At 37.9% G+C, this 16,782-nt stretch overlaps 1 protein-coding gene across 5 annotated transcripts in view; it reads left to right on the forward strand.

Moving 5' to 3' along the window:
* Positions 1–16,782, forward strand: part of STX17 (syntaxin 17) — a 74,701-nt gene that overhangs the window by 13,354 nt on the left and 44,565 nt on the right. The window lies entirely within an intron of this gene.

The raw sequence follows: 16,782 nt of genomic DNA on the forward strand, positions 1-16,782 counted from the left end.
TTCTCCTTACACAATTACATATATTGTAATTTTTGGTTAAATTATAAGTATTTCATTATTTTGATTACAAAGATATTGTTTCCTTCTAAGTCAAATAGTGAGATAGTATAGTCTTTGCTTTTTATGAAGTTAATAGTTGTCTCTTTTTTTTATTTCCTGGCTCTCTGTGTATTTGTAGTTAATTTTTTTCTAAATGCTATCAATAATAATTTTCATATGCTCAAATATACTACGTTCCATTCCTTATCCTGAAGACTCCGTCCTGTAGCCCTGATCCCAGTCCCAATCTGGACTTAGTTTGTTGCACAGCTGCTGTTCTGGGACTTCCTTCAGCTGCTCTTCTGTGTTGGGTCCCTGTTTTCCTGGATATCATGTCTTAGTCATTTTTGGTTTACTCCATTGCTTTGTTGGAATACATCTTATAGTAGCTCTCTAAATAAGGGTACCTTGGAGATAAATTTTTATGTTGTTATGAGTCTGAAAAATACCCTTCTTCTCCCCTTACATGTGATTGCTAATTTCAGTAGGTATAGAATTCTAGTTGGAATTCTCTCAAATTTGAAGGTTCTCTAGTTTAGTGTTGCTCTTAATAAAGCTGATACCTGATTTCCCAATTGTATGAGATCTGTTTTTCCCCCCTCTTTGGGAGCTTTTGTAATCTGTTTAATCCCTGGTGTCCTCAAATTTGATCATGATGTGCTTTGTGTTAGACTCTTTCAATCTAAAAACTTACGTTCTTTATTAGTTCTGGGAAATTTAATTATTTTTTAAAGACTTATTTATTTTAGCGAGTGTGAACTAGCAGGGGGAGGGGCAGAGGGAGGAAGAGAGAATGCAGACCCCCGCTGAGTCCAGAGCTCCACAATGATCCCAGGATCTTGAGATCATGACCTGAGCGGAGATCAAGACTCAGATGTTTAACCAACTGAGCTACCTGGTGGGAAATTTAAATTATTTGATAATTTATTCCTCTGCTTTTTTTTTTTATCTTTAATTGCAGGAGTCAGCAAACAGTGGCATTTTCCTTGGAGGAACCTCCAAATATCAGTAGCTGGAGGTTCTGGTTTAGTTTTCTAGAGAAGAATCCTCATTCCCCTAGGGCAAGTAGACATTTATTCTTCAGTTACAGAAGCAGACTAAGTGAAAGCTGCTAGGCTTTCATTGTTCAGTACAGGTTTTCACATAAATCTTTTAGCCCTGTGCCTGGTGTTTGAGTCTCTACAGTTTGTTTCTCCAAAGAGTGCATCTGTGGTCTTCTTGCATCTCAGAGGTTTCTATAGCTGCAGTGTAGTTAATAGATTGGAACAGAGTGAAATGAATGCAAGAGATTCTTTAGGAGAGATTACAGAGATATTGGAGATGGAAAAAAACAGATTGACATGAGGTCTGATAGAAATTTGACTTACCTCTTTACATATGTATTTTACTGCTTGCTAACTAGATTATAGACCTGAAGATCAGGGATTGTGTGTCAGCTGTTTGCATATTCCACAGTACCTGGTGTTCAGCAAGATTCAGTGTTTATTGAATGGTATTAAGCACTTAAATGTCAGTGAGATTATGACGACTAGGATTTCTTACCATCTTCACTGTTCAGTAGGTCAGTAAAAATCACTTATTTTCTTGAGACAATGGTTATAGTCAGTGTTTATTTACTGATTAAAGAATATATATATATTTACATTATTGATCTCCATCTGGCACAAAAGATTTATGTGTGCCATTAAAACAGATTGAAAACTGTTTTTAGATGTAGGTATTTGCTTAGTTTTATTCATATATGCTCTGAATTTTCTGTCTAGGGTAGTTCTTTGCTAGTTCATAAAACATTTTTGGACAATTTCATGAACAGTTACAATAGATTTTCTAGATTTCTCATTATTAGATATATATAATAAGAGCTATCATTTCACTTTCATTCTAGCATCTTTGTTGAAAAGCAGTTCTTAATTTAAACATAGTCTAATTTGTCAGTCTTTTGTTTTATGGTCATGCTTTGGGTGTCTTGTTCAAGGAATGCTCTCTATCCTAAGATCAAGAAGATACTTTCTTATATTTTCTATTGAATTTTTAAAATGTTTTGCTTTTAACATTTAAGTCTTTAATCCATCCAAAATTGATGATATAAAGTAGATACAAATAAAATTTCCTTTATTCCATTTGGAAAACCAGTTGTCTCTCACTATTAACTGATTTCTACAGGGATGTTTACATATCACAATTCCATATATATCTGCATCTGTTTCTGGTCTTTTATTCCACTGGTCAGTTTGTCTATCTCTCCATCAAGTTCTGCACTATCTTAATTAGGATGGCCTTGTATAAGGCTTGATATCTGGTAGGACAGTGCTTCCATCTTACTTGTCCTTTTCAGGAGTGTTTTGGCTATACTTGGCCCTTTAGTCTTCCATATGAAATTTGGATTTGCCTGTCAAAGTCCATACACAATCTTGTTGGGAATTTGGAAATTGCATTGGATTTATCCATGTATATAGAGAAAATTGACGTGTTTATAATGTCCAGTTTTCCTACCTGTGAATATGGTATATTCTTGCACTTCTAATGTCTTTTTTAATATTCTGCATACCAGTTGTGGTAGATTTTTAAAGATACCTGCAAATATTTCTTCCTAGTTGGTATTCTACATTATGACCGTAGAGTATGAGTCCCTTCCTGTTGAATCTAGGCTGAGGCAGAAATGATGCTGCCTGATTTCTGAGGCCAAGTTAGGTCAGGTGGCTTCCACTGGTTCTCTGAGGGTGCTTGCTCTAGGGGAGCTTTGCCATCATGTGAAATGTCCAACTATCCTGAGACCCTTTTGTGGGAGATAGCTACAGCCACAACTGAGCTTTCAGGAACTTGCAGCCTTAAGTGCCAGCCACATGAGTGGGCTATCTCAGAACATTTAGTGCAGTTGAGCTTTCAGATGACTGTAGCCTCAGTGGGTACCTGACTCAGCCACACGGGAGACCCCAAGTGAGAATTGCCCAACTGAGGATGTCCTAACTTTATGGACTACAAAATCATTAGCAAAATCAAATGGTGATTTTAGGCCCTTAAGTTGTGTAGGAATTTGTTATGCAACAACAAATGACTGGAATACAGTGAATACAATTATTCATCTGTTTCATTTATCTGGTGTTAAGTACTTTATAGTTTTATAGGGTGTGTGTGTTTGCAGGAAGGTGTTAAATGTCTTTCTTTTAAATTATGCTTTCTAATTTGATGGTGTATATAGAAATACAATTAATTTTCATATGTAGATCTATGGCTGATTATCTTTAAATTCTCATTATTTTGAATAATTGGTCTAAATCCCTTTGGAGTTTTTATTTATATATATTTTCTTAATAATATTTTTCTTCTTTTGTAAGATCACCCATTTTTCCTGATTTCTTTCTAGTTTTGATTCTTATGTGTGTGTGTGTTTCTTTTTTTCCCCAAGCTGGCTTTCTAGTTATTGGAAGAAACAGTTGGTTATAAACAAGCTTGTTCAAATTTCTTTTTTTTTTTTTAAGACTTATTTATTTATTTTAGAAAGAGTGTGTGTGTGAATGGGGGAGGGGCAGAGGGAGAGGGAGAAAGAGAATCCTCAAGTAGACATCCTGCTGAGTGCAGAGCCTGATGTGGGGCTTAATCCCAGGACCCTGAGATCATGACCTGAGCCAAAATCAAGAGTTGGACGCTTAACCAGCTGAGCCACCCAGGTGCCTCATTGTTCAAATGTATCTTTTAAAAAAAGATCTTAGGGGCACCTGGGTGGCTCAGTCGGTTAAGTGCCAGCCTTTAGCTCAGGTCATGATCTCAGGTCCTGGGATCAGGCCCCGTATCGGGCTCCCTGCTCCCCCTCTGCCACTCTCCCCACTCATGTTCTCTCTGGCTTGCTCACTCTGCTCACTCACTCTCTCTGTCAAATAATTTTATGACAGCAGCTTCCTCTGCAAAAGAATTCTTAATTCTATTTATACATAATATTTTCTCTGAAAGTAAAATCTTATTCTACTGTATTCCAGGATGATTATAAGGATTGTTAATCATGTGTGCAAAGTGCTTACATAGCCCTTGTCATATGGTAGGTATTCAGTAAATAAGAGGAATTGGAATAAGCTTGATTTGATCCTTTCAATTTTAACTGCTAGATCAAGCTAAGCAAAAGTATTGGGTTTTTGTTAAACTTAAAACACATTGTAATTGCAACACTTTTTCCCATTTTGGTTGGCTTGTCATACCAAAGTACAAAATGTGTATTTTAAAAAAGCTAAGTCTTTCCTGTACCCCTCCCCAAGTACTTAACATATAATAATACTAGCTGATAATAGAGGATTCTGCAAAATATATCACAATTTTTGCTTTGAAGAAACTTACCAAATGGGAATTCATAAAAGTTAAATAAAATGTTTAAATAATAGTTTAAGGCTTTAGTAAAAGAAGTAAGTCAATATATGATCGTCAAATATATTAGAGAGACCAGTAAGTGATAGAGTGCCAGCTGGCCAGATGCTGGATAAGGGAAGTGTTATCCTCATTTTTTAGATAAAAGAAGGCTGAATAACAGAGAAAGTTAGTGTATTAACTGCACAAGGCCTCAATAAGTGGTAGTGCAGGAATCTAATCTGGAATTAATATTAACTTAGGTGGGTAGAAAGGGAGTACTGCACTATATATTAGATCCTCATTAGATACATGTTGAGTAAATGAATGGAAACTTTTTTCTCCTTTGAGTTTCATTGCTTTTGGTAGTTCAGGTAATGTTTTTTAATATTACATATTATAATATATAAATATACATATATTTCTATATATCTTTTTGGTACCTTCTAAGGTTGAAATAAGTATAAAGTTGTTATACTACTATCAGTACCTTAGTGTAGTTAGGTAATACAAGAATAGTCCAGATTTATTGTAATTAAGCAGTTATGACTCTGGAGCCTTTAATAATAAATGATATGTCTAGAATGTGTTTACTCTAAGTTGTTTAAATGTTTACCAGTGGACTTGTTCTCTGTGTTTGTAAGGAAATCAGGTTATTATGATACCAAATGTTTTTAGCTGTACAAAATTTGCTCACAAAATTACATGTTGTAAAAACACATTAGGAATCCTTAAATCAATATTTAACAAAGGCAAATATATGCATAGCCACTCTTTTAATCATTAAATACATAATTAACCATTTTTCAGAATTTCAATTACCTCAGAATAATTACTTTCTACAATTATCAGTATAGATAAGTATATGTTTAAACATATCTTTTAAATCTTTAGAAACTTCAGGATATTTCTGAAAGAAGGGGGAAAAGCCAAAACTAGTTATTAAATTTAGTTCTAGAACTGAAGAGAGCGATATGTCACCTTCATTTTACTGAACGTTTGGCCATAGTTCGCAGTTTACTACTTGCATACTACAGGCTTGCTAATTAGTGGGTTAGTATACTTTCTTCTTTTTAAACTTGCTTCGTTGACTGTAGACCCATTTATCTAACTTGTGGACATTGCTATAAATTTTCAAAACTTGGCCTATCAGCTTTTCTGACCTAATTATTAAAAGAGCAGAAACATTTGAATTTTTGCTATGTTCTAGATAGTATTCTAGACCCTGGGGATATAGCTGTGAGCAAAACAAAATTCTAGTTGTCATTGAATGTATATTCTGGGGATGGTGAGTGGAAAAAGCAAAGACAGATAATTTTTTAATAAATAAATATATAATGGAGCCCTTGGGTGGTTTAGTTGGTTAAGCATCTGCCTTTCAGCTAAGGTCATGATCCCAGACTCCTGGGATCGAACCCCACGTCAGCTCCCTGCACAGCGGGGAGCCTGCTTCTCCCTCTCCCTCTGCTGTTCCCCCTGCTTGTACTCTCTCTGTGTCAAATAAATAAATAAAATCTTTTAAATATATATAATATTTAGATGGTTAGAAGTGCCGTGAAGTAAAAGTAAAGCAAGTTAAAGGGAACAGAAAAAATCACAGAAGGTGATGAATGTTCTTATATACATGGTGGTTGTGAAAGGTTTCTTTCTTTTTTTTTTTTAAGATTTTATTTATTTGACAGAGAGAAAGACATTGAGAGAGGGAACACAAGCAGGGGGCATGGGAGAGGGAGAAGCAGACTCCTTGCAGAGCAGGGACCCCGATGTGGGGCTCGATCCCAGGACCCTGGGATCATGACCTGAGCCAAACGCAGACGCTTAACAACTGTGCCACCCAGGTGCCCCGGTTGTGAAAAGTTTCTGATGACATTTGAACAGAGACTTCAAGGAAGTTAAGGCATAAACCTTGGGTACTAGGAAATCAGATGGGAAGACTGAGGTAAGAGGACGCAGTGGCATATTCAAGAGGGTAGTAAGGAGGTCAGTGTGGCTGACGTGAGCAAGGAGAAGAATACAGGAGATGAGGTAAGGGAGATTGCCTGGGTCTGGTGATGGAAAACCTGACAGGGTGTGGTAATTTGAAGTTGGGTAGAGAGTCTTTGGAAGGACCTGAGTGGATGATGACCTGATAGGACTTTAAAAGAGCACCTTGACTATTATGAAAGGATAAATCTAAGGGAGCAAGGATGAAAATAAGAATACCATTTAGGTAACTAATGTAAGAATCAGGATACTATGGGTTTACTTTTTAAAGATTTTTTTTTTAAATTTTAGAGAGAGCGTGCTTGAGCCGGGGGGGGGGGGAAGGGAGGGGCAGAGAGAGGGACAAGCAGACTCTGCACTAAGCCCCGATTGGGGCTCCATCTCATGACCCTGAGATCATAACCTGAGCTGAAATCAAGAGTTGGCCACTCAACTGACTGAGCTACCCGGGCACACCTGGGTTTATACACACATGTATAGACAATTTTGTGTAGAATGTCAGGGACCTACAATGTTAGATTTTTACCTACTCTTTTTGTAGGCCTGGTAAACATGGTTCTGAAATTAAAAGCTTGACAGAGGAATAAGGAACTACCCTGACATCAACCTAACTGATGAAGTAACTTTTTGACAAATTATACACACACACTTTAAACATACCAAATATGGAAAATAGTAAAAATAATGTAACACTTATGTTCTTATCACCCAACTTGGTTAAATATTGACATTTTGTCACAATTTCTTCCTTTTTAAAAATTTTTCTTCTTATTTTTTAGAGGAGGGAGGGGCAAAGGGAGGGGGGAGAGAGAGAGACTGGGAGTCTTAAGACTCTTCGCTCAACATGGAGCCTGATGTGGGGCTCTATCTCACAACTCTGAGATCACGACCTGAGCCGAAATCAAGAGTCTGACCCTTAACTGACTGAGCCACCCAGGCACTCCTTCCCTTTTTTCTTTCTTTTTTTAAGAAAACTTTACAATACCACTGAAATCCCTCGTGTACCTCTTCTTGATTCCGTTTACCTTGTTCCTAAGAAAATCTTTTCTCCTGATTTAAGTATTTATCATTTCTTTTTAAAACATGTTTTTTATTATCATTGTTGTTTTTAAGTAAGCTCTGCTTCCAGTGTGAGACCCGAACTTACAACTCTGGGATCAAGAGTTGCACACTCCACTGACTGAGCCAGCCAGGCACCAAGTATTTATCATTTCTGTACATTTAACTCTTCATAAATAATAAATGATACTGTGTTGCATTTTTCTTTCTGCTTTTTTTTCCCAAACAACTTTTTTGAGGTGTAATTGACAATAAAGTACACAATTTGATAACTTTTGACATGTGTATAACCATGAGACCATCACTACAATCAAGATAATTAATATATCCATCACTCCAAAAAGTTCCTTCATACCCCATTGTAACTGTCTTCTGGATTCTCCTGCCCACGTCCCTGTTCACCCCTTCCCACTCACTTGTACAGTAGTTTGGATTTCCTAGAATTTTATATAAATAGAATGAAATAAGCACTTCTTTTGTCTGGCTTCTTTCACTCTGCATAAATATTTTGGGGTTCATTCATGTTATAACGTGTATCAGTATTTCATTCCTTTTCATTGTTGAGTAGGTATTCTATTGTATGACTATACCGCAGCTTGTTCATCTGTTCATCTGTGATGGACATTTGGGTTGTTTCCAGTTTGGGGCTATTAAAAATGAAGCTGCTATGAACATTTGAGTAAAGGACTTTGTATGGACAAAGGATTTCATTTCTCTTGGATAAATACTTATGAATGGAATGGCAGGATCATATAGTTGTAATTCCTTAATTATTTAAGAAACTGCCAAGCTGTTTCATGAAATGGTTGTACCATTTTATACTCCCACCAGTCAATACGGTTAGTCTTTTTTTTTTTTTTTTTTAAGATTTTATGCATTTGAGAGAGAGAGAGTGAGCAGGAGAGCACAAATGGTGGGGAGGGGCAGAGGGAGAGGTAGAGGGAGAAACAGACTCCCCGCTGAGCAGGGAGCCCAACTTGGGGCTTGATGCCAGGACTCTGAGATCATGACCTGAGTTGAAGTCAGATGCTTAACCGAGCCACCCAGGCGCCCCAGTGTGGTTAGTATTATTAATTTTATCCGTTCTATAGGTCTGTAGTGGTATCTCACTGTGATTTTAATTTTTGATTAATGATATTTCTGTTTTATTTTGAATTGAGTATTTTTTATTCTATTGTATCCCCTTGTCTTGCTAGCTATAACTTTTTGTTTTGTTATTTTAGTGGTCACTTTAGGGTTTATAGTATACATCTAATTACAGCTTTAAGTGATACATTACTTCACATGTTTAAGAAATGTAAAATATACTTCTATTTCTCCTCTCACAGTCTTTATGCTATTGTTTTATGTTTTACTTATACATATGTTATATACTTTTTAATGTTTAAACTATCAGTTATCTTTTTCAAGTGATACAGATATTAGTGGGAAAAAATCTTACATATTTTGTCATTTCCATTTCTGGTGTGTTTAATGCCTTTGTGTAAACCCATATTTCCATCTGGCATAATTTTCCTTTTGCCTGAAAGATTTCTTTTAACATTTTTTGGAGCACAGTTATGCTGGTGATAAATTCTTTCATCTTTTGTATATCTGAAAAGCCTTTATTTGGCCTTTGTTTTAAAAAAATTTTTTTTTAAAGATTTTGTTTATTTATTTATTTGAAAGAGAGACAACGAGAGAGGGAACACAAGCAGGCGGAGTGGGAGAGGGAGAAGCAGGCTTCCCGCTGAGCAGGGAGCCCGATGAGGGGCTCGATCCCAGGACCCTGAGATGACCTGAGCCAAAGGCAGACGCTTAACACCTGAGCCACCCAGGTGCCCCGGGCCTTTGTTTTTAAAAGGAATTTTGCTATATATAGAATTCTACATTGACTTTTTTCTTCCAGTACTTTAAAGGTGTTTTCAACTTTTTTTCCACTTGCATTTTTTTCCAATGAGAAATCTGTTTCATTCTTATCTTTATTCTCAGTGTGTAATATGTCTTTATTCTCTGGCTGTTATGATTTTCCTTTTTCATTGACTTTGAGTACTTTGATTATGATGAACCTTGGTGGCATTTTCTTCACATTTCTTGTGCTTTCAATTTGTAGAATATCTCAGATCTCTAGGTTTATAGTTTCTTTCAGATTTGAAAAATTTTGGCCATTATTTCTTTGAATATTTTTCTGTCCCTTCCCATCTCTCCTCTTCTTCAGAGATTCCAGTTACATGTATGTTAGACTGCTTGAAGTTACAACTTACTGATGCACTTTTAAATTTTTTGGATTCTTCCTTCTCTTTGTGTTTAATTTTGGATAGTTTTATTTCTAAGCCTTCATGTTTACTAGTCTTAGCAAGCAGCAACATCCAATCTGCTGTTAATATATTCAAGGCATTTTTCATCACACATATTGTAGTTTTCAATTCTAGAACTTTGATTTGGGTGCCTCTCTCTCTGTGTGTATCTTTCTTTTTATTAAGTAGACTACACCCAACATGGGGCTTGAACTCAAGACCCTGAGATCAAAGTCGCATGCTCTACCAACTGAGCCATCCAGGTGCCCTGATTTGGGTCTCTTTATATCTTCTATGTCTCTTTAACTTTTTAAACATATCCATGTCAATTCTGGGTCAGTTTCAGTCAAGTGATTATTCTCCTTATTATGGGCCATATTTTCCTATTTCTTTGTATGTCTGGTGATCTTTGATTGGGAAGCCTTTGCCTGGCTGAGTGCTAGATTTTTTGGGGGCGGTGGGAAGTGCTAGGTATTTTCATGTTCCTATAAATCTTCTCGAGCTTCATTCTGGGATATAGTTAAGATACTTGGAAACAATTTGATTCTTTCGGGTCTTTTATGATTTATTAGGCTTGATTGGAGCAATCCCCAGTATTCCAATAAAGCCTTTCTGGGGGCGCCTGGGTGGCTCAGTCGTTAAGCATCTGCCTTCGGCTCGGGTCATGATCCCAGGGTCTTGGGATCGAGCCCCACATTGGGCTCTCTGCTCAGCAGGAAGCCTGCTTCTCACTCTCCCACTCCCCCTGCTTGTGTTCCCTTTCTCGCTGTCTCTCTCTCCATCAAATAAATAAAAAAATCAAATGTTTAAAAAAAAACAAAACCTTTCTGAGTGTTCGACTCAGTGCCCTGGGAATTAACGAGTTTTTAGCTGGTAGAACAGACACTGTTTAAAGATTTGAATGACTACTAAGCATTGTTCTTCTAATCTTTTGGGATGATTTTTTTCTTCCAGCCTCAGGTAGTTTTCTCACATGCATGTACTGGTCAGTTCTCTGCTAAATACTTGAAGGTTATCCCTCTGCATTTCTGGAGGGTTCTCTTTCTGTGCACCTTTCTCCTCTCCAGTGCTTCAGTACTCTCTTCTGCAAACTCTGCAGAAGCAGAGGTCTGTCTTATTATTGAGTTTTGAAACTGCAAGTGGAATAAGTTTAACAGTTTTCTTCTCTGGGATAAGAAAACATTAGAGTTAAGATAGATTTGGTGATTGAATTTTGAAAGTAAGTGGAAAAGCTGGAAATTGTTACTACTGTAATAATTTACTGCAGAATATTAACTTAGTTTTTATAAAAGAAACTTGATCAGCCTAGTCTCCATAATAGTGGTGATATAGAACTTGTTGAGAACACAAATTTCTGATACCTTAGAGATTCTGAGATAGTAGATTTCAGACCTCATTTAGAAAGATACTGCTCCTGGGGTGGGGACTGGGTAGTTCAGTCGGTTAACCGTCTGGACTCGATTTTGGCTCAGGCTGTGATCTCAGGGTTGTGTGATCCAGCCTGGAGTTGGGCTCTGCACTCAGTGCTTAGTGCAGTCTGCTTGAGATTCTCTCCCTCTTCCTCTGCCCCTCCCTGCACTCCTGCGCACATACTCTCTCTCAAATAAATAAAATCTTAAAAAAAAAAATTGGAAAGCCACTGCTCTACAGACAGCCTATCCCAGTTCTATAAGCAATGAAAATAAATAAAATCAGCCTTGGAACTTGTAGGAGTGAAACGTGACTTTCATGATTTTAACACAAGAAATGTAGAACAGGTGAGCTATATATTTTTAATTTTTTTAATTTTTTAGGAGAATTTAAAAGGGAGAAACAGTAGAAAAGAGAGATGATGAGGATGGGAAAAGGGAAATGTGAGGATAATAGACAGAAGTTAGGAGAACAGGGAGCGGAACAAGATGGCGGAGGAGTAGGAGACCTGGATTTTGTCTGGTCTCAGGAATTCAGCTGGATAGGGATCAAACCATTCTGAACACCTACGAACTCAACAGGAGATCGAAAAAAAGAATAACAACAACTCTCTGAAAAGAAAAGCAACCACTTTCTGGAAGGTAGGACGTGTAGAGAAGTGAATCCGAGGCGATATTCGGGAAGATAGACGGCAGGGGGGGAGGGGGCCTCCGTCCGCTGTTTCTGACAAATGGTAGAGCCGTGGGGCACAAAATCGGAACTTTTAGAAGTCAGCTCTGCTGAGGGATGTCACTCCAGTGGCTAAGCAGGGTGTGGAACCCTCGCAGGACAGTGTGGTCTCAGGACCCTCGGGGTCACAGAAAGACCGGGGGTGTCTGAGTGCAGCAGAGCTCCCAGGTATCAGAGCGGGGAAGCCGGCTGCAGAGCTGGAGCCAAGGCGCGGGCTCTCAGCTTGGTGGTGCCATAAACTGTGATTGGTGACACAGTCGGGCCACTGCTCCTTCAGCAGGGACCCAACAAGCGGCAGATCCGGGGAGAGTCCACTTACTCTCCCGGGAGGAGCGGCTCGGGAGTGCACCACAGGGATCAGCTGGGTTTGGAGACTCCACACCGAGTTGGGTGCCAGAGATAGAAACGCTCAGGCACAGGCCGGGTGAGCACGGAGTGCGGCCGGAGACCAGGGAGACAGGAGTGATTGACTCCTTTTCTCTGGTGCTCACTGAGGGGCAGGGCTCCGAGTTCTTTCGCTCCTCCAGAGTGGAGATTGGGAGGCCGCCATTTTCACTCTCGTCCTCCAAAGCCGAGGGGAAAGGTTGCAGGAAACAAACCTGATTACTTAGCCCGGACCAGGCAAGGGTGGGCAATTACGCCTCCAGCAAAGACATTTGGGAACCACGGCAACAGGCCCCTCCCCCAGAAGATCAGCAAGAACAGCCAGCCCAGACCAAGTTTACCTATCAGTGAGAATGGCAGAACTCCAGAGCGAGGGGAATACTGCACATAGAATCCATGGCTTTTTTTACCATGATTCTTCAGTCTTTCAAAGTTAATTTTTCTTTAACTTTTTTTTTAATTTTCCTTTTTCCCTTTTTCAACCAACATCTTATCAATCCCTTTTCTAAAAAACATTTTTATTTTTAATTTTTAGAGTCATATTCTATCCCTTCATAGTAGTTACCCTTATTTTTGGCATATGTATATAAGTTCTCTCTAAAATTTTGAGATAGTTTCTTCTAACAGATGAAAATATACCCTAAATCTCTAGTGTATGGCTTTGTTCTAGTCTCCTGCCTGATCACATTCTCTCCCTTTTTTTTTTTTTTAAATCCTCTTCTTTCTTTTTTCAAACACCTTCTTATCAATTCCTTTTATAAAATTTTTTATAATTTTCATCTTTACAGTCATATTCCATCCCTTTATCGTACCAGCCCTTTTGTACATATATAAGTTTTTCTTTCTTTAAAATTTTGGGAGGCACTTTCTTCTAACAGACCAAAATACACCCAGAATCTAGTGTGTGGCACTGATCTATGCACCAGCCTGATCATATATGATCATATTCTGGTTTTTTTTGTTTTGTTTTGTTCTGTTTTTGTTTGTTTTTATCTTTTTCTTTTTCTTTTTTTTTCTTTTTGTTTTTTCTTTTCCTTTCTTTTCCCCCGGTTTCAGGTCTTTTCTGATTTGTTTAGAGTATATTTTCTGGGGACATTGTTAACCTGTTAGCATTTTGTTCTCTCATTCATCTACTCTCCTCTGGACAAAATGACAAGATGGAAAAAATCACCTCAACAAAAAGAACAAGAGGTAGTACCAACTGCCAGGGACCTACTCAATACGGACATTAGTACGATGTCGGACCTAGAGTTCAGAGTCATGATTTTAAAGATAGCTGGGCTTGAAAAAAGCATGAAAGTTATTAGAGAAACCCTTTCTGGAGAAATAAAAGAACTAAAATCTAACCAAGTCAAAATCAAAAAGGCTATTAATGAGGTGCAATCAAAAATGGGGGTGCTAACCACTAGGATAAATGAGGGAGAAGAGAGAATCAGTGATATAGAAGGCCAAATGATGCAAGATAAAGAAGCTGAGAAAAAGATAAACAACTACTGGATCATGAGGGCAGAATTCGAGAGGTAAGGGATACCATAAGATGAAACAACATTAGAATAATTGGGATCCCAGAAGAAGAAAAAAGAGAGAGAGGAGCAGAAGGTATATTGGAGCAAATTATAGCAGAGAATTTCCTTAATTTGGGGAAGGAAACAGGCATCAAAATCCAGGAGACACAGAGAAAACCTCTCAAAATCAATAAAAATAGGTCAACACCCTGACATCTAATACTAAAACTCACAAGTCTCAGAGACAAAGAGAAAATCCTGAAAGCAGCTCGGGAGAAGAGATCTGTAACCTGCAACAGACCTATCCCCAGAGACCTGGCAGGCCAGAAAGGACTGGCATGATCTTTTCAGAGCACTAAATGAGAAAAATATGCAGCCCAGAATACTACATCCAGCTAGGCTGTCATTAAAAATAGGAGAGATAAAAAGCTTCCAGGACAAACAAAAACTAAAGGAATTTGCAAACACAAAACCAGCCCTACAAAAAATCTTGAAAGGGGTCCTCTAAGCAAAGACAGAGCTTAAAAGCAACATAGACCAGAAAGGAACAGAGACAATATACAGTAACAGTCACCTTACAGGCAATACAATGGCACTAATTCATATCTTTCAATAATTACCCTGAATGTAAATGGGCTAAATTCCCCAATCGAAAGACACAGGCTATCAGATTGGGTTAAAAAACAAGACCCATTGATACACTGTCTGCAAGAGACTCATTTTAGACCCAAAGACACCCCCACATTGAAAGTGAGGGGGTGGAAAACCATTTACTATGCTAATGGACACCAAAAGAAAGCTAGGGTGGCAATCCTTATATCAGACATACTAGATTTTAAACCAAAGACTGTAATAAGAGATGAGGAAAGACACTCCTACTTCAAGGGTCTATCCAACAAGATCTAACAATTGTAAATACTTATGCCCCTAACATGGCAGCAGCCAATTATATAAGGCAATTAATAACAAAAGCAAGGAAACACATTGACAACAGTACAATAATAGTGGGGGACTTCAACACCCCCCTCACTGAAATGGACAGATTATCTAAGCAAAAGATCAACAAGGAAATAAAGACTTTAAATGACACACTGGACCAAATGGACTTCATAGACATATTCAGAATATTCCATCCCAAAGCAATGGAATACACATTCTTCTCTAGTACCCATGGAACGTTCTCCGGAATAGATCACATCGTAGGTCACAAATCAGGTCTCAACCAGTACCAAAAGATTGGGATCATTCCCTGCATATTTTTGGACCACAATGCTTTGAAACTAGAACTCAATCACAAAAGGGAAGGTGGAAAGAACTCAAATACATGGAGGCTAAAGAGCATCCTACTAAAGAATGAATGGGTCAACCAGGAAATTAAGAATTAAAAAAATTCATGGAAACCAATGAAAATGAAAACAACTGTTCAAAATCTTTGGGATGCAGCAAAGGCAGTCTTAAGAGGAAAGTATATAGCAATACAAGCCTTTCTCAAGAAACAAGAAAGTCTCAAATACACATCCTAACCCTACACCTAAAGGAGCTAGAGAAAAAAACAGCAAATAAAGCCCAAACCCAGCAGGAGAAGAGAAATAATAAAGATCAGAGCAGAAATCAATGAAACAGAAACCAAAAGAACAGTAGAACAGATCAGTGAAACTAGGAGCTGCTTCTTTGAAAGAATTAACAAGGTTGATAAACCCCTGGCCAGACCTTATCAAAAAGAAAAGAGAAATGACCCAAATCAACAAAATCATGAAAGAGGAGAGATCACAACCAACACCAAAGAAATACAAAAAATTATAAGAACATATTATGAGCAACTATATGCCAGCAAATTAGATAACCTGGAAGAAATGGATGCATTCCTAGAGATGTATCAACTACCAAAACAACCAGGAAGAAATAGAAAACCTGAACAGACCTATAACCACTAAGGAAATTGAAGCAGTCATCACAAATCCCCCAACAAACAAAAGCCCAGGGCCAGATGGCTTCCCACGGGAATTCTACCAAACATTTAAAGAAGAATTAATACCTATTCTCCTGAAATTGTTCAAAAAAATAGAAATGGAAGGAAAACATCCAAACTCGTTTTATGAGGCCACCATTACCTTGATCCCCAAACCAGACAAAGACCCCATCAAAAATGAGAATTACAGACCAAATATCCCTGATGAACATGGATACAAAAATTCTCACCAAAATACTAGCCAATAGGATCCAACTGTACATTCAAAGGATTATTTACCACGACCAAGTGGGATTTATCCCTGGGCTGCAAGGTTGGTTCAACATCCGCAAATCAATCAACATGATATAATACATTAACAAAAGAAAGAACAAGAATCATATGATCTCAATAGATGTAGAAAAAACATTTGACAAAATACAGCATTCTTTCTTGATCAAAACTCTTCAGAGTATAGGGATAGAGGTTACATACCTCAATGTTACAAAAGCCATCTATGAAAAACCTACCGTGAATATAATTCTCAATGGGGAAAGACTGAGAGCTTTCTCCCTAAGGTCAGGAATGCGACAGGGATGTCCACTATTACCACTGCTATTCAACATAGTATTAGAAGTCCTAGCCACAGCAATCAGACAACAAAAAGAAATACAAGGTATCCAAATCGGCAAAGAAGTGAAATTCTCACTGTTTGCAGATGATATGATACTTTATGTGGAAAACCCAAAAGACTTCACCCCAAAACTGCTAGAACTCATACAGGAATTCAGTAAAGTGGCAGGATATAATTTCAATGCACAGAAATCAGTGCCATTCCTATACACCAACAAGACAGAAGAAAGAGAAATTAAGGAGTCGATCCCATTTACAATTGCACCCAAAACCATAAGATACCTAGGAATAAATCTAACCAAAGAGGCAAAGGATCTGTACTCAGAAAACTATAAAAGACTCATGAAAGAAATTGAGGAAGACACAAAGAAATGGAAAAACGTTCCATGCTCATGGATTGGAAGAACAAATATTGTGAAGATGTCAATGCTATCTAGAGCAATCTACACATTCAGTGCAATCCCCATCAAAATACCATCCACTT

The sequence above is a fragment of the Eumetopias jubatus genome, unplaced genomic scaffold, assembly GCF_037043125.1.
Source record: "Eumetopias jubatus isolate StellerSeaLion01/CBP00866 unplaced genomic scaffold, mEumJub1_p1.0 scaffold_15, whole genome shotgun sequence".
Taxonomy (NCBI): Eukaryota; Metazoa; Chordata; class Mammalia; order Carnivora; family Otariidae; genus Eumetopias; species Eumetopias jubatus.